This window comes from Oryctolagus cuniculus, chromosome 10 (assembly GCF_051225735.1).
Source record: "Oryctolagus cuniculus isolate XC-2025 breed Fujian yellow rabbit chromosome 10, ASM5122573v1, whole genome shotgun sequence".
Taxonomy (NCBI): Eukaryota; Metazoa; Chordata; class Mammalia; order Lagomorpha; family Leporidae; genus Oryctolagus; species Oryctolagus cuniculus.
The window spans coordinates 91,580,665-91,598,776 of record NC_142876.1 but is presented as its reverse complement, the minus strand read 5'-3'; the positions used below and the strand labels follow the sequence as shown (position 1 = coordinate 91,598,776).

Here is an 18,112-nt window from a genome sequence, read left to right as displayed (position 1 = left end):
GGATTAGCCAAGTGAGCCACAGCGCCGGCTGACACTGGTCTTATTTATGTAATCCCTTTGACACTTAATCCCAGCTTTTTGATCAATTTTGAATTTAAACCGATCACTATAACAAGTAAGATGGCATTGGAACATGCCACCTTGATGGGATTGAATTGGAATCCCTGGTACATTTCTAGCTCTGCCATTAGGGGTAACTCCAAGTGAGCATGTGCCCAACTGTATATCTTCTTCCTTTCTTATTCCCACTCTTATATTTAACAGGGATCACTCTTCAGTTAAATTTAAATGACTAAGAATAATTGTGTGATAATTAAAGAGTTCAACCAATGGTATTAAGTAGAACAAAAAAAAAAAAAACCACTAAAAGGAATAAAATAGTAAGTATTCCTCGACAGTCAGGACAAGGGCTAGTCAAGTCATTGTTTCTCATAGTGTCCATTTCACTTGTACAGGTTTCCTTTTAGGTGCTCAGTTGGTTGTCACCAATCAGGGAGAACATATGATGTTTGTCCCTTTTGAACTGGCTTATTTCACTCAGCATGATGTTTTCCAGATTTCTCCATTTTGCTACAAATGACCGGATTTCATTGTTTTTTTTTTATTGCTGTATAGTATTCTATAGAGTACATGTCCCATAATTTCTTTATCCAGTCTTCTGTTGATGGGCATTTAGGTTGATTCCATATCTTAGCTATTGTCAGTTGAGCTGCAACAAACATTGATGTGCAAACAGCTCTTTTTTTTCCCCCATTTAATTATATTTGGGTAAATTCCAAGGAGTGGGATGGCTGGGTTGTATGGTAGGGTTATATTCAGGTTTCTGAGCAATCTCCAGACTAACTTCCATAGTGGCTTTACCAGTTTGCATTCCCACCAAAAGTGGGTTAGTGTCCCTTTTTCCCCACATCCTCTCCAGCATCTGTTGTTGGTAGATTTCTGAATGTGAGCCATTCTAACCGGGGTGAGGTGAAACCTCATTGTGGTTTTGATTTGCATTTCCCTGATGGCTAGTGATCCTGAATATTTTTTCATGTGTCTGCTGGCCATTTGGATTTCCTCTTTTGAAAAATGGCTATTGAGGTCCTTGGCCCATCTCTTAAGTGGGTTGTTTGTTTTGATCTTGTGGAGTTTCTTGATTTCTTTGTAGATTCTGATTATCAACCCTTTATCTGTTGCATAGTTTGCAAATATTTTTTTCCCAATCTGTTGGTTACCTCTTCACTTTCCTGACTGTTTCTTTTGCTGAACAGAAACTTCTCAATTTGATGTAATCCCAATTGCTAATTTTGGCTTTGACTGCCTGTGCCCCTGGGGTCTTTTCCAAGAAGTCTTTGCTTGTCCCTATATCTTGCAGGGTTTCTCCGATGTTCTCTAATAATTTGATGGTATCTGGTCGTAGATTTAGATCTTTAATCCATGCTGAGTGGGTTTTTGTGCAAGGTGTAAGGTAAGAGTCTTGCCTCATGCTTCTGCCTGTGGAGATCTAGTTTTCCCAGCACCATTTATTGAATAGACTGTCCTTGCTCCAAGAATTGGTTTTAGATACTTGATCAAATAAAAGTTGGCTGTAGATATTTGGATTGATTTCTGGTGTTTCTTTTCTGTTCCATTGGCCTATCCATCTGTTTCTGTACCAGTACCATGCTGTTTTGATTACAACTGCCCTGTAGTATGTCCTGAAATCTGGTATTGTGATGCCTCCAGCTTTGTTTTTGTTATACAAGATTGCTTTAGCTATTCAAAGTCTCCTGTGCCCTCATATGAATTTCAGCTTCATTTTTTCCAGATCTGAGAAGAATGTTTTTGGTATTTTGATTGGTATCGCATTGAATCTATAAATTGCTTTTGGGCAATGGACATTTTGATGATATTGATTCTTCCAATCCATGAGCATGGAAGATTTTTCCATTCTTGGTATCCTCTTCTATTTCTTTCTTTAAGATTTTGCAATTCTCATCGTAGAGATCTTTGACATCCTTGGTTAAGTTTATTCCAAGGTATTTGATTGTTTTTGTAGCTATTGTGAATGGGATTGATCTTAGCAGTTCTTTCTCAGCCAAGGCATTGCCTGTGTATACAAAGGCTGTTGATTTTCGTGCATTGATTTTATATCCTGCTACTTTGCCAAACTCTTCTATGAATTCCAATTGTCTCTTAGTAGCATTCTTTGGATCCCCTAAATAAAGAATCATATCATCTGCAAAGAGGGATAGTTTGACTTCTTCCTGAACAATCTTTAAAAAGGAAAAGTCATTCAGAAAAAGGGAAATGTGATAAGGAAAGAAGAGAGTGAGTTCATTAAGGTGGCAGGGGCCAGATCCTTGTATGTCATGAATAGCTCTATGGTTTTATCCAAGGTCCAGTAGGAAACCATTAAAAGGTTTGGGGTAGGGAAATGAAAGGCTCCAACTGACACCTCACAGTGAGAATTTGGTCAAGCATGGAGGACAAATGATAAGAGAACAAGCATGGAAGCTGGAAGAAGAGGCCAGAGGTTGTTGACACAGTCAGGAAAAATCATCCAGTTTGGCTTAGGGCAATGGTAGAAGAGCAATAACAGAGACAGGTGGGAAGATAGATGGTTAGGGCAGTGATGGGTTGGTGTGTATGGAACAGGTACTCGATAGAAATTTGATCTGAAGTGAGATCAATGTGCATTGTAGGATTAGGTTCAATCTTTGCTCTTCATGCAGGTGTGGACATGTCTCTAACCTCTCTTAGTGTTGGTTGGAGGAACTGGCAGATCTACAAGTCTTTTTGTGGCTGGGAACCACCCAGAAGGAGGGGTCATGGTGGGAGTGTTAGTCAGTTTTTCATCACTCTAATACCTGCAAGAAGCTACTTGTGAAGGAAGAGTGACTTTGCCTCCAGCTCTGGAATGTCACAGTATGCCTCAGTGGTCTTTTATCTGGGGAGGGCAGTGGTAGGCAGCACTCTTACGGAGGAAGGAACACATGGTGAACCAGGAATCAGGAGCGATACAGAGGCCAGGTTGAACTTGGCTTATGTGATGAGCCCTCTTGTGACAGCTGCCTGTGGGAGATGTGCCTCCAGTGGTCTAAGGACCTCACACTAAGCCCTGCTCTTAAACACCATAATTGGATCAAGTCTCCACACTGTTTCCATTGTACCACCTTCAACACATGGGCTTTTGGGAGACAATAAGCCATTCCCACACCATAGCAATGAGGATCAATGTTTCTGCAGATGTCAGTGCCCATGATGGTTTTACTAAAGAAAGATTCTTAGTATCCATTGAATGGAGCTTACATGAGCAGCAAAGCCTGCATTGTATTTCTGCCTCTATCCTAACTTTGAGCTTAACTCCCTCTGGGCCTTTCTTAGGGCAGAAAGGCAGGTGATCCTCTTGGACCTGCCAAGACTATCTTTGGATGAGTTTGTTCCAAAGCTTGTCAGTTCAGAAGTTTATTTGCTCATTTTGGTGATGGACAAGAGGTTTGTGGGGACTAGGCTATCACATACCCATATGAGGAAAATCCAAGGGCAGCACTGGGGAGGGGGTTCTGGAGACTTACTCATTGTGGAGAATAGTTGGGTATAGGGCTACTTACAGGCTTAGCGTAGATACTAATTTGTGCTGGAAGTCGGTACAGTGTGTGTTAGCTTCTTGCTCTGGTTCATGCAGTTGAGTGAAACATTCAACGTATCACTGATCTCACAGTTTCTCTTCCTGGCTGAATCACCGTGCTGTGGATAACTGAGAGATGATGGTGGCATGGACAAGAACATGTTCACCTGGTGCATTCCTTCCCTGAAACTATGAGATGTCTCAGATGCTGCATTGTGTATGTGCTGTTTTAAATGTGGGATAATTTTCAGTACGATAAAACCCTGGGCGAGTGTAAAGAGAGAAATATTATTGTGATTACTATTAGCATAATCACAAAGAGCCCCTGTGTGGACTCCAATGAGGCCAACTGGAGCCCTGTGGTTTCTTCTAAGACAGTCTTCATATTTTAAGAAGAATAAAAGGAAGCTGGCATGAACATGTATTCAGCCTGTCCCACTCAGCTCAGTACTTAAGTTTAATCATCACTGATAACTTTAAGCCACAGAGGATAAACAAACTTGGGTTTGACCTTTGCAATAAAGAAAATCATCTATTTGCTGGGCTCCTATTGGCTATGCATATACATTCCTGACACATCAATGAGATAATAGACCCCTGGGCGAGCCATTTAATTTTCCTTTTACTGTCACTTTCCATGCCAGGTTGAAAGAAGGGGAGGGGGGAAACACTGTCATCTATAATGAACATCTTAGATCAGTCCTGACTTGTAGGCGTTCTTCCTCAGAGCCCAGCTACAGAGACTGGGCACACGGGAGGGTCTGGCTGGGAAGATGGTGAGCCACCTCTACATGGGACAGTCTCCAGAGCCCTGGGCCTTACAAGGGGAAAGCCTGGCTGGATAACTTGCCTGAGATCTGTCTCTGCCTCCCAGAGCCAAGGCTGCGTTTGTGCCCATCTGTCCTTTATGGGAGGGAGCACAAGCTTCCAGTACTTGATGGAGCAAGTAACAGGCTGCTTTTCCTGGAGTACCTAATAGGTGCCCAGTGAGTACCAGGTGGTTTGAATGCAGTGTTTGATTCGATCCTCGCAGCAGCCACACCGAGGCTGGTGTCCCTGTGATCCCAACTTACAGATAGGAAAAATGGATGGCACACATGGATGACTTTTAAGTTAGGCTAATTCCAAAGTTCAGTGTCTCTGAACCAAGGGCTGGCTCTTGCTTTAGCCCTGGCTCTCTTCCTCCCTCTCTTCCTTCCTTTGTTTCAGATGGCTGGAGGGAGGGAAGGAGGGAAGAAGGGAGGAAGAGAAAGAAAGCAAGCAAAGTCTCATCTGCTGGTTCTCTCCCCAGATTCCCAAGTGTCTGCAATGGCTAGGGTCAGGATGAAGATGGGAGCCAGGAATTCACTCTAGGTACCCCATGTGGGTGATGGGGACCCAACCACTTGAACCATCAGCTGCTGCCTCACAGAGTGTGCTTGAGCAGGAAGCTTGAATGAGAAGCAGAGCCATGCCTTCGGCCCAGGCACTGTGACATGAGATGCGGGTGTCAAAGCTGGCAACCTAACTGCTTGGCCAAATGCCTGCCCTAGCAAACTTTATCTTTTAAAAGTGTATAGTAGACCGGCGCCGTGGCTCAATAGGCTAATCCTCCACCTGCGGCATCGGCACACCGGGTTCTAGTCCCGGTTGGGGTGCCAGATTCTGTCCCAGTTGCCCCTCTTCCAGGCCAGCTCTCTGCTATGGCCAGGGAGTGCAGTGGAGGATGGCCCAAGTGCTTGGGCCCTGCACCCCATGGGAGACCAGCAGAAGCACCTGGCTCCTGCCTTTGGATCAGCACGGTGCGCTGGCTGCGGCGGCCATTGGAGGGTGAACCAACGGTAAAGAAAGACCTTTCTTTCTCTCTCACTGTCCACTCTGCCTGTCAAAAAAAAGTGTATAGTAAACATTTTTGGCTCTGTGGGCTATAAAGTCTTTGTCCCAGGCTGTAGAGAAACTAGAAACAAGAAGTGTGACCCCATTTTACTAAAAAATTATTTGCAAACCAGCTGGGTATCAGACTTAGCTGATGGGCCACAGTATGCCGTCCTTGGTTCCTAAGGGGTTGCTCACTTGTTCTTTGGTAAAGATCTCAGCTTTTGGAATCTGATGGAGGCAGGCTCACATCCAATTTCTGCCGGTTATTTGCTCTGCAATGTTGGAGAAATCACTTAGCCTCTGGGAGCTTGGTTTTCTTCACCTATAAAATGAGCAGAAGCCCAGCCCAAGATGTTTGTTGTGAAAACCCAACAAGAGAGTGAGTGTGAAATATTGAACTTGGCAGTGGACTAGCTGCTGGTCAGTGGTCTCGGGCCCTTGGGAGATGGTGTGCAGAGAGTGCTCCTGCCTGTGGGAGAGGAGCATTAAGCTAAGCCTGTCTAAGTAGTCAGGCAGGGCCAAATCAGGCAGGGAATGTTCTGGGTCCAGGCACCAATTTTCAGTCATTCTTTTTAGGCCTCCAAAAGACTATTATGTTGATGTCATGGTACCAAAGTCAGAAGCTTATAATAGGAATTCTGGTCCCTAGGATCCAGGGTAATGGGGTCTCATGTCAAAGAACAAAGGAGGGAACCAGGAAATCTTTGGAAAGCTTTTTAGTGATAGTAAGAGACACAAAGGGTCCCTCACTGCCTCCCACTTGTAGAGAGACCCCTGTAGGGTTCCCTGTTCTAATCTGCAGTAAAATCTACAGGCTACAAGGCATCTGGTTCCACTGGTTCACTATCTTATTTCCCCATAGCCTCTGACATGAAAACGCAAACCAGAGAGACACTTTCAAATTCGCTTGAGCAGTGCTTTTTCTGTCAATCAGCTGCTGATGCTGAAGACATGATATAATTCTTGTGACTATCTTTACCTCTGGTATAATCATCCTGGAGGAAGCACAGTCAGCTACTTATCCATGGTTCCCTGGGGCACAGAACGCTGAGAAGTGAAACCCCAGAATTGTGTGGAAATAAGATAAATGGTAGCAATGAGAATGCAAAATGCCAGGCCACCTGAGGCTTGGCTCAGCCTCTGCTTCCTCACATAGGCAAAGTAAGTAGGGTTTAGGAATAAGCTGTTTTGTTTAATAATAGTTCAATGCATATTTATCTCTTTTCTTTTATTGAGGCACACAAAGAATGATTCATCCTCTTTTCTCCTATTATTTTATTGGTAGATTTTTAGAAAGTATTTATGCACATAACTAAAAAATCCAGAGGCCCATCAGCATCAGATATAGCTGGATCCAGGAGCTCAAATCATATCATCAGGACTTAATGTGTATGTCTTTGTCTTTCCTACTTGATACTAGCAAGACACTCTCCCTATCTCTAACTCCCTGATAGAAAAGATGGTACAAAGGATAAGGCCTCAAGAGCAACAAAATCTCTTTACTGAGGTGTAGAGTTTGGTGAGGGTGGTCAAAGAAAATGTGCTGGAAGAACAAGGGTCTGATTTTGGGATTATAGCCCCCAAGGTAAGGTTTAAAGTAGTATATTTTGAACGCTGGTCTCTGAGCACCCACAAAAGGGCTCCTTGGGATTTGTTGCTGTAATGTAGTTTCTTTGGCTCTATCTCAGACCTATAGAATGCAGTTGCAAGGGAGGGGTCTTTAGGAACGTATTTCTTGAGCAAGTTCCCACTGAATCTTGTGCTTACTGCAATTTAGAACAATGTTAGGTGTAGCAGCCTCTCATTCTGCACAATTAAACAATGAAATGTGATTTGAAGATGCGCATCAAAGCTAAAACAGGAAATATAAGATATGTAGGATGGATTCTAAAAAAGAGTTTCCAGAACACTAACTCTGGAAAGCTGTTGGATCCACCCACTCCCCAGCCTTCTTGAGGAACTTACATAGACAACCTGGACTTGGGTGTGAGTTTGGGTGCAGGCAGGAGCTTCCCTGAAGTCTTGGCAGGAGACAGACTCTTCTTTTTCATGTAACGGTGCAGGAAGCGTGGCAGTTTTCTGAAAAGACTACTTCTAGCTGGCTTTTGCTCTGGGTTATTTGCCTAGAAAAAAAGAGCCTGGTGAATATTCTGTCCCTGAGACATTACTGCACATTTCTCTCCTCCATCATTGCTTTCTTGGAAAGAGAAAGTGTGATGTGCCTAATTCATGTGCTTCTCTTCCTTTGTGTCACACGAGATCCCAACGTGATCTCTGCAGCCTACAGAGAGACAAGTGATTCACCATTCTTGCTCTGCCCTTTATTTTTTTAAATATTTATTTATTTGAAAGTAAGAGTTACAGAGGGAGAGAGGGAGAGATCTTGGATCTGCTGGTTCACTCCCCAGATGGCTGCAACGGCTGGAGCTGGAATGATCTGAATCAAGGAGCTGGTTGCTTCTTCCAGGTCTCCCATGTGAGTGCAGGGGCCCAAGCATTTCAGCCATCTGCCACTGCTTTCACAGGCACATCAGAAGGGAGCTGGATCAGAAGTGGAACAGCCGAGACTTGAACCAGAACCCATATGGGATGCCAGTATTGCAGGTGGTGGCTTTACCCGCTATTCCATAGTGCCAGCCCCTGCTCTGCCCCTTATAAGTCAACTGGCCTTAAATAAGTTGTTTAACATCAATGAGCCTTAGTTTTCTCCTAGGCAATAACTAAGATTGTGGGTGAGAATGTAGAGAGAAAATGCTTGGGAGGTGCTTAGCATAATGTCTGACACCTGATAAGTGCTTAGTAAATATCAGCAGCTACTATAAGTTAGTTGTTCTTATTGATACTTCATGGTGATATGCTTAGAGATCAGAAATGAGATTTTAATAGAAAAGAGTGATCAGGTTCTTACATCTTTTGCAAACTAACACTGGGTCGATAGAGCCTTGGAGAAAGATGGGGCTTCTATTTATTTCTCTGTTGTCCTTAATTATATGAAATTAATTATATATATTATATAGAGATAATGAATATATAAGGCATTTTCATTAGTGAATCGATAGAGTTTGGTAGTTAAGACCATGAACCTGGCAGAAGACAAACTTGGATGTAAGCTGGGTCTGTACCTTACTAGCTCTGTGATCTTGGGCAAGTTACTGAATGCCCTCAGCTACTCTTAGAAAATGAAATTCAAGTCACTGGGTTGTTGTGAGCAGTTACTGGTGGTTGGAGAAGAAGCATGTGGCATGGTGTTTTTTAACATGTGTAGGACTCTGCCCTCATCACCACCTTATCTACACAGACCACACGTGCTACACTGCAAAGATAGTTCTGTTGAGCTTGTCCTTTTCCCATTTTAAATGGTTGTGCTTAGATAAGCAAGTACCACATGATCTCACTTATATCTGGAATCTAAAAAAAGTTAATCTCATAGCAATTAAACATAGAATGGTGGTTGCCAGAGACTGAGGAGTAGGGCAGAAGTAGGGCTGGAGAAAGGTTCATTAACAGATACGAAGTTATAGTTAGACAGGAGTAAGACATTCTGGTATTCTCTTGCTTAGTGGGGGACATTTACGAAATGATAATGTACTGTGTGTTTCCCTAAAAAAAACTAGAAGAAAGGAATTTAATGTTTAAATCATAAAGAATTGCTGAATGTTTAAGGAGATAGATTTGTTTCCATGATTGGACATTGCACAGTGTGGAGATGTGTAAAAACATCACATGATGCTCCATAAGTACATCCACTTTTTAGCATGTCCAGTAACATGAGAAAGAAAAATGGCTCTGCAATATGTTTTTAAAGCTTATTATAATCTGCACTATTTACATCTCCAAACAATAAGGACCAGCCAGGAAAGAGAAAATGAGTTGGAAGAATGACAGGAAGGGAATCCAGTGAGTTGTCAAGTTGAGACCACACACCTTCCAGGATGCCTGGAGCTGGGGGTGGGAGTATTACTACCAATCCCTCTTTGTTGGATTTATTTCTGTCTCTCCTTTCTCTGCTTCTATTCTCTCTCCTCCCCTCCCCTTCTCTTTGTCTTTCTGTGCATATGGATATAGATGTAGATGAGAATATAGGTATGGATATATAGAGATTTTTCCCCCTTGCTGTTGGGCCATCCTGTTTTTCCAGGACCCAGGCTGGTAAGACACAAAAATGCCCATTTGTTTCTTCCTGCTTATTCATTCTTGCAACAAAGGAACAGGAGGATGGAGAAAGCACTATCAAAGGCATTTCTGTTCAAAGGGAAAACTCCTCCATGATCGCTATTACTGTTGGAAATTCCTTCTGCTCTTTGACAGTGTAATCATTTTTCTCTCCTTGATTTTTGCCTGTTTCCCTCAGGCATCTGAACCTGAGACAGTTTTCCCTTATTTAAGATGTGTCTGTTGCATAGAAAGCCACGGAGGAGGCTCAGCATGGCTGTAGGGCATGGACAGCTCATGGCCAGGCCACACACAGCTGGATCTCTGTGGCCCTGGGGAGATGTCGCTGCGGAGGCAGGGAGGCTTTTAGAAAGCACACGGACAAAGCATCCAAAGCCCCATCAGGGAACCAAGAGAGCAGTTATTCCCTCTCCACTTCTCTTTCAGTCCTCACAGAGCAGGACGGTGTCTGGTGCTACGGTATTTTAACACCTCTCTAACACTTCCTAATGTCCCTTTATAATAAAGTGAGAAGGCAGGCCTCTGGGCAGTTTGCAGCAGGCAACAGAACCTAGCAAGAATTTTATCAACTTTTTTTTGTGGAATTCATCCTTAAAGGTAGCTACTGTCCATAGCAAGGGATAGTGGCTTTCCATTTGCTGTGATAATTTTAAGTTTTGTTTTCCTTGAGCAAGTTGTAAGAGAAATGAGAACTGAGTAGAAGGAAAGAACATGTGAACAGTAGGTATTATGTGGATGTGGCACAAAATGTTCATAAAAGAGGAGGACTGAAGTTTGAGAAAATGACCTTGAGTCAGGGACAAATTTTCCCTCTTTTGTGTTCACTTCCAAAGTAGATTCTCCATTGAAGGCAGTTGGCTAGATGCGTTAGTTTGAGTCTCTATGCATACACAAAGACAAGCTCTCCAGAGGAACCAAGATGGCACCAGGGAACACTTTGGCTTTGACCCTTTATAGTTGTGAATGAGAAGAGCCCTCCACGCTCTTTCCCTGGGTAAAGCAGTCAGGACAGCAAAAAGATGAGGCCTTAGAGTTTGATCAGCTTGGACTTGCATCTCAGCCAAGAAGGTATCATGGATTGTGGATTCACACCATCTAGATTCAGACCCAAGAACTGGAGAATTATGAATAAGTGAGACATCCTTTGTTCTGGAATTCTCCTTTTATAAAATGAGATCATAATGGAACTTTACACAGAGAATAGTTGTGAATATTGGAACAAGTTAACACTACAGAGTACTTGGAAAAATTGCCTAGAACGTAACTTCATGGTAAATGCTCAAAAAATACTAGGTTTTATTATTGTTGTTATTATGACCATCACCTTGGGCAACACTCTTTCTGAGCCTCATTTTCCTACCTACCTTAAAATGTCATTGATGTATAGCTGATACAGGAAAATTCTAGCTCCTCACTACTCCTTTCTCCCTGAAAATGTGAGACTTGTATGAGGATGTGAACATACAAATCTATGAATATGTGCATATTTGAACTTGGCTTTGAGTGCAATCTCCACCACCATAGGGGTGTTGAGTGCCAAAAACCATATATGCCCATATATGAGATTATTGGTGGTGCTTGCATCCACAGGGCTTGGAGGCAGGTATAAGTATCAGGTGTTCAAAATGGTAACTATGCCTTGTGCTGGAGTCTTGGTTTTTTTGACCAGTGAAGTTCAGCAAGGCCACACTATTTTTAAGAGTCCTTTGAATACCCATATTGTAGTTATAGCAAGCATGAACTCCTGTGCTCCCAAGATGGGAACACTGAGCTCTTCAACAATTGAGAACAATTTTAAGTCCATGCTCCTTACCTTGGCTGAAGTGGGCACTACCTTAGTAAGTTGGTGTGATCTACAGCTGCCCCACTTTGCTGTTGTCCATCGACTATCCTAATCACTTAATTAACACAGACAAGAAGTCTTCATGGTGTTCAATAACTCTAAAGAACTACTGGAAATGTCTGGGTGGCCTGATTGGATTTAACTTGCAGCTCATTACCTCTAGACCATGATAAGTTAAATACAGGGCCCAGAAAACAAGCTGGATTTTGAATTGAGAACAAACTTTTGTTTAAAAATCAAGTAATCCGTCCCATTAGGCTAGTGGTCTTAAAAGTGTGGGCCGTGACCCACCAGTACACCATCACCTGGGAACTTGACATCACTAGTCTTATACTAGGGAATCAAGAATTCTGGAAGCCAGGCCTTGCAGTCAGTTTTAATGAGCCCTCCCCATGACACTAACGGAGGCTCATGTGTGAGAACCACCACTTACACTCTCTCAAAGTAATGGACTAGTTGTTGTGGGTCTAGCCTCTTGGAGAAGAAAAAAGAGTAATATAAAAAAATACAGTGAAGGCAGTAAAGAAAATCCTAAAGATGGGAGAATGAGACCTGTAGAGCCTAAATGGGAAATCCATTTACTGAAGTGTGACCTTGGATCAGCAACTTAGGGCTCTGTCATTTCTAACATATGGTTTCAGACCCTTTCTCAGGATCCAGGCATGGAATAGTAAGATACTCACTCCAAGTAAGGGTGGCTACATGGAATGCTCAGAGTGATCCAAATGCTGCTGCATTGTTAGCAAAAGGTCAGTGGGACATTTCTGGGGTGAAAGAAAAAGTCCAGGAAAGCTCCATAGCCCTTGGAGGTCTCCCCAAGAATCAGCACACAGATGTACTTAGTAAATGCTTACTGAATTGACAGAGATTGGACCCTGGTGACCAAAATCGAGTTTACCCTGGCTAACCTGGAACATAGTCTATCAAGGAAAAAGTCAAGACTTGGCTCCAAAGTCATCTTTTGTATCTGCTCCTGCTGCCTGCTGAGAACCAGCTTGACTGAGAGGGGAAGAGCCAGGCTTTCACAGTGGACATGCAGTGTTAGTGTGTGACTTGTCTATACGAGGATAAGGATGACTTACAGATGTTTTTGGTGGGCACTGTAGCGCCAGCACCTCATACAAATAGTACTCGGCATACAGTAGGTGTTGTGTAAGCATTTGTTAAATAAAAGAGAAAGGAGGTAAAGGCAAGAAGGCAAATTGGTTGATTCTTATGAGGCTTATGGGAAATAATGGTTTGAGAATTCCTGGCTTAATGGCTGTTACATAGATGTTCTGTCAGTAGTATATATCATGATGATGAAAAGGATATGAGGTGATGAAGAAGAATAATGGAATCAGCGACAGTCTTCTAAGGTGCATAGAATGAGCCCTCAATTCTTGTTGAAACATGAACTGCTCTTCCCATTCTCCTTCCCTTTGCCATCCAAGGTTACATAGTCTGTTCAGGTCATTAGATCCAATACCATACATTCGGCAGCGTATAAACCACAGGAATGTATTTCTCACTGTTGTAGAGGTTGAGAAGTTCAAGACCAGTGTGCTGGCAGATTCCATGTGTGGTGAGGCCTTGTTTCCTGGTTCATAGATGGTGCCCTCTCACTGTGTCCTCACATGGTAGAAAGGCACCAGGCAACTCTCTGAGGCTTCTTTTAGCACAGTCTCTGTCCACATGATCCAATCACCTCCCAAAGACCCTACCTCCTCTTGATGCCGTCACATTGGTGATTAGGAACTCTAAGGGACATAGACATTCAGACCACAGCAGTTGCTGTGTTTCACACATTAGGAGCCAACACATTTCTGGCTGCTGAGCCTTCGAGTCCGGTGCACAGTAGGTCATCCAGAGTGTTTCAGAACTTCAATGAACTACATGAATGGGACCATGATCAAGGGGTTATGGTAGTGGTCGCACCAAGGAAGAAGACCCAGGTTAATCGCTATAAGTAATTATATGTTAGTTATCTTACCTTGTTTTATTTCTGGTGTAGGTAATCATTAACCCTTTGTTTAACACATTGTCTTCAGGATAAAAGTCAGCATGTTGGGGAATCCATCTTCCTTGGTCATGTTATTAAGTTCCATAAATGTCATTAGTTACCTTGATTTGCATGATTAATGGGTTGCTTTAAACTTGAGAAAACATGGATATTACCTTTCTTTAGGCACCCCTTCCTATTTCTCTTTGTACATTAATACAAAAGATGAGCCTGCCAACTCAATAGATAGTTCAGGAGCCTAGGAGATTCTCAAGTTTTTCTGTGAAAAAGACAAATCCTATTTTTGGATTTTTGTAGCATGGCTATGGATGTGCTTTATTTTTCTATATAACTCTAATCCTACCCTTTTATTAAAATGAAAGTAAAGAGCCCACTTCGCCACCCTCCCTTAAAGAAACTGTTAGCTCTGGCAAGAGGCATACTTGCTGCACCACACTGGAAGCTTTCCTTTTCGTCTTCATTTCATTCCTACCTCTCCAGCTACTTAGTCCTAGCCATCTGATCGCTGCGTTGCACATTTGCTTGTTTCCTGAGCCTAATTTTCTGCCTTAAGCTCTTTTAGCTTTGCTTCTTTGCACTGAAGGAAGGCACAGAATATAACTGAGGAAAGGATGTACGTTTCTTGTTCTCTTGTCTTACCCACCAAAATGGAAACTCACTAACTCATAGCTCTGCCTTAACAAAACCACTGATTTACAGGAAGCGAGCCAGTTCTAAGAGATGGACTTTGCCCAGCTGTGCCTTGCAGTGCCGCCCACATATCAACGTTTAATTTTGCCAGCACGCACGATAAATATTGTAGCTAACATTTTATTTGCATCCAGGCCAAGGTACAATGTAGACAAGGTTCTATTCTACAGATATAGCCAGGGAAATCTGGAGGGTTGTCAGTGTTGTTGTTTTGAAGATCGTCCGTCTGTCATCATAACCCCAATGGCCCGCACAAGTGTAATAAAATGCTTCGCACAAGTTTGCAGAACTGTTGGACGCCATACAGTCTGCTGAGCTTTCTGCCGCTGGAGTGTCTTTGAAGAATGAAGCCCATTTCCTTATGCCTTGGGAGGTGTTCAGCTTACTTTCATGCCTGGAAATAACAGAAAATAAAAACAGATGCTTAGTTAGAACCAGTAGGATTTTTTGAGTCATGGCGATAAGCCAACTCTAAGTGTGTTTGCTGCTAATCTGTGAGATTGCCATGAGCATTTTGAAAGAGGCGATGCTGAAGAGGGCAGAAAGCATGGACTATAGGCTTGTTGGGTATCCGTGCTGTCTGTGGCCTCTGCCCCTAGCCCAGGCTGCTGGAGGTCAGCTGCATGGCCTTCCTTAGAATCTATGTTATGGACTTAGACCATACACACAAAACTAATTTAGACCTTTCTTCATGGGGTATGAATGGGTTCCCAAACACACATTGGCAGAATTACCTACTGAGCCTATGCAAAACACAGGTTTCTGGATTCTGTCCCCTCTCATTACAACTTGGAAGGTCTGGGTAAAAGCCCAAGAATTTTTGTATTCTGTTTGAGTTTTGATGTTTGTGTATTAATTTGAAAGGCATAGAGAAAGACAGAGATCTCCCATCTGCTGATTCATTCCCTAAATGCCCACAACAGCCAGGGTTGGGCCAAGTTGAACATGGGAGTTGGGAACTTGATCTGAGTCTGTCATATGGGTGATAGGGACTTACTCCAGGGTGTGCCTCATTACGAAGGTAGACTCCAGAGCAGAACCATAAGTCAAACCCAGGCATTGTGACTATGGGATGCGGGCACTGCACATGTTATCTGCACCAAGCCAATTGCCCACCCCAGGAATCTTTTTTTTAAAAAAAATCTTTCTTTCTCTCTGTATAGTGTGAGGTGCCCAGCCCCTGAATGTGAGGAAATGTTGAGCTGATACAGAGCAGAATTAGCTTTGCTTAGCCAAGGTTAAGAGCGAGCTGTAAAACAGTCTTTGCCCACAAAACAGTAAAGAAGGGAGAATGGTGGTTCATCTTCTTAGGCAAGAAAATTCCTTGGTGGTTACAGTGGCACTGTGGCTTAAATCCCAACACAGGAGAAGAGGGAAATGTGTTCCATGTTCTCACCTCACCTCTCGGCGGGAGCCTTTGCTCTACCAGTTACTGGCTTTAGTACAATTGGTGTGGTCAGGAGGTGAGCTAGCTGGGGTTATTGGCTTAGAGGACACTGAAATCACAGGATGGAAAATTAGATAGAAGGGGGTGAAAGATGAAGGCTTGGAGTTGATTGATAAAATTCGGGGACTAATGCCAGGAAGGGTAGTAGGAGCAGAATGGGTCTCCACTATTGTCCTGATCTCTAAAGAGATCTGGAGAAATGTTGAGACTCACAAATGGATTTCCCCTTTCATTGTCTTCACAATATTTCAGTGAATATTTACTTTGCTTTTCATAGATTATTTGCTATGGGTATTTGTGGCTTTGTGAGCAATGCTGCAGACACAGACCTGGGAAGCTGGGGTGGGAAGCCCCATCGCCCTGGCTGTTTCAACCATGTAGTTCAAGGATATATCCACTATGGGTCCATTCAAACCTACCTTGGGGAGGAAGCCATAGTCCCTTCATCCTCCATAGCGTTTTAGAGTCGAGAACTACATTTTTCCTACAAGTTGGCAATAGAGAGCAGAGAGCGAAGTACCCATTTGAAATTATATCTGGTCCCTTGTGGGATCTAGAACACAGAGCCAAATCAGTTCAGATTCGAACCTACATCCAGACCTCTCATCTGAAGTCAGGATCTGCTCCCCTGGGCCCATGACGGCTGTAATGAGAAATGGAGAGGGGCACTCATACCAGTCAGTTGCCCACCCTGGGGAAAGGGTTTCATTCCTGTATGACGATGGGATCATCCTTGACTTTACACAGCACCATCCACCTGCTGGAGATGCAGGTCACCCTGCAGTCATTCATCATTGCCCTTGTCCTTGAACAATTATTAACTTGGAGTCAGAGGCACCTGTGCAGGCCTGAAAATGGATGTGCCCTCTCTTTTCTTCCACTTCGCCTGTCGAGGGCAGATTTATATCCTAGGAGATTTGCCTCAGTTTTATTTTTGGTCTTCTCAACACTGTGGCCCAGTGTTATGTCTCGCACCTGCCCCTCCCAGCGCCAGCCCTGCAGTTTGTGCTTCTCTGTGAACTTTCTGTCAGTCTGCTTACTGTGCTTCTGTGACTTGGCCTTCACACGGCCCTGGCATATGAAGCTCTGCCTCTCTTCTTACAGCTGTGCCTTTCGTAGTTACATTTCCCCAAGTGGCCTGAATGTCTGTGGGAAGCAGAGTCTACCTTCCATGCAGAGCTCAGAGAGTGAACATGTGCAGCACTCAGCAGATGAAAGATCTCTGTGTTTCTAGGCCTTTCAAATACAAAACAAATAGCTTTCATTTAAACCAGGTTCCTTTTCCAACTCATTGTTTTCCTTCCTTGAGGGCATAGAAAGCAGCTTGGGACCCCGTACAGAGAGGGGTTCAGGCAGCTGTTCCCGGATAAGGTGGGGACACACCCAGAGATGTCACTCATAGAGTAACCCTAGACCCTCTTGGAAGGGATCAATGAAACTCTAAGATGAGCTAACACTCCAGGAGAGATGATCCCAGGGCTTGCAGTTGTGAGTGATTTACGTCGGCCCAGTAGAGCTGTTCACCCCCCATCAGATGAAGCTGCATCCCCTTTGAGGCTGGATGGGGTGGCGAGGTGGAGAAGCAGGGCAGACCCCGCCCTGGAACACTCGTGCCATTTGGGGCATTCTCTTAGTGCCCACCTGAAGCCAACACAGCTTCTGTCTTCTGGGTGGGTTCTGTTTGCCAGGCACAGACACAGAAGAGGATACAAAGTCTCTCCCTCAAAGACCTTCCTCTCCTTGCAGAACTTGGGAAGAGCAGGTTTTATTTGTCTCTAAATCTTCAGCTGATATTACCCCCTCTCCACAACTCAGTGGAAATGAAAAAGGATTACATTCTATTTACTTGCGTCTTTCAAGAGAGAAACTAATTTTGAAATAGAAAGTTTCTACAGTGTGAATATTTCCCTTTCTTCAAGTCCTCCGAAAGGGTAAAGGAAAAGCTAAAAGGTGTGCATGTTTTGTCTTTCACTTTCTCTGACAGCTTCCTCTTACCACGCTTTTGAGGGTGACCTTCCAGTGTAGCCCGTCCCTCTCGGTTGTGCTCCTTGTTCTGAAAGAATGTAGGGCTGAGCATGGAGCAAGCTACTTCTGTTAATTAATGGCTCCAAGAGTTTGCTGAATGTATTATTTAATTAATGACACTTGTGGCTGGAGTGTGTACAAATCTGTGGTTGAATAAAAGGCATATTTGCTGAGGGATTATAGACACATACTCAAGGATCGTTGCATTGAGAATGTGTCAAGGTTTAGCATACTTAACTAATAGGGGTACTATATATAGTTTCTAATCTGCCATTTAAAAGACACCAACATGGGTACTGCTCTGTTCATTTTGCCTTGCATGTGAGCTCAGATTACAATCCTGTATCATCCTTTGGCGAATGGATTAAAGTCTATTACTTTGAGCAAGCCCCTTTGCCAAAAACAAAAAGAAGAAAGGTTTAATACTCTATTTTTTGTATAAAATTTATGGTCAGACAAGTTATACTCTACTTCTGTGACTTG

The 18,112-nt window shown here is 43.3% G+C and overlaps 2 protein-coding genes across 12 annotated transcripts in view; one reads left to right on the top strand and one right to left on the bottom strand.

Annotated features, from left to right (window-relative positions):
* The window catches only part of LOC149124337 (uncharacterized), a 605,541-nt gene that overhangs the window by 535,205 nt on the left and 52,224 nt on the right, over positions 1 to 18,112 (top strand). The window lies entirely within an intron of this gene.
* The window catches only part of FHIT (fragile histidine triad diadenosine triphosphatase), a 1,587,164-nt gene continuing 1,583,313 nt past the window's right edge, over positions 14,262 to 18,112 (bottom strand). Inside the window, exon 8 of the mRNA XM_002713411.6 lies at positions 14,262 to 14,551. The gene's annotated coding sequence lies outside the window, so the exon portion shown is untranslated. The remainder of the gene's footprint in view (positions 14,552 to 18,112) is intronic.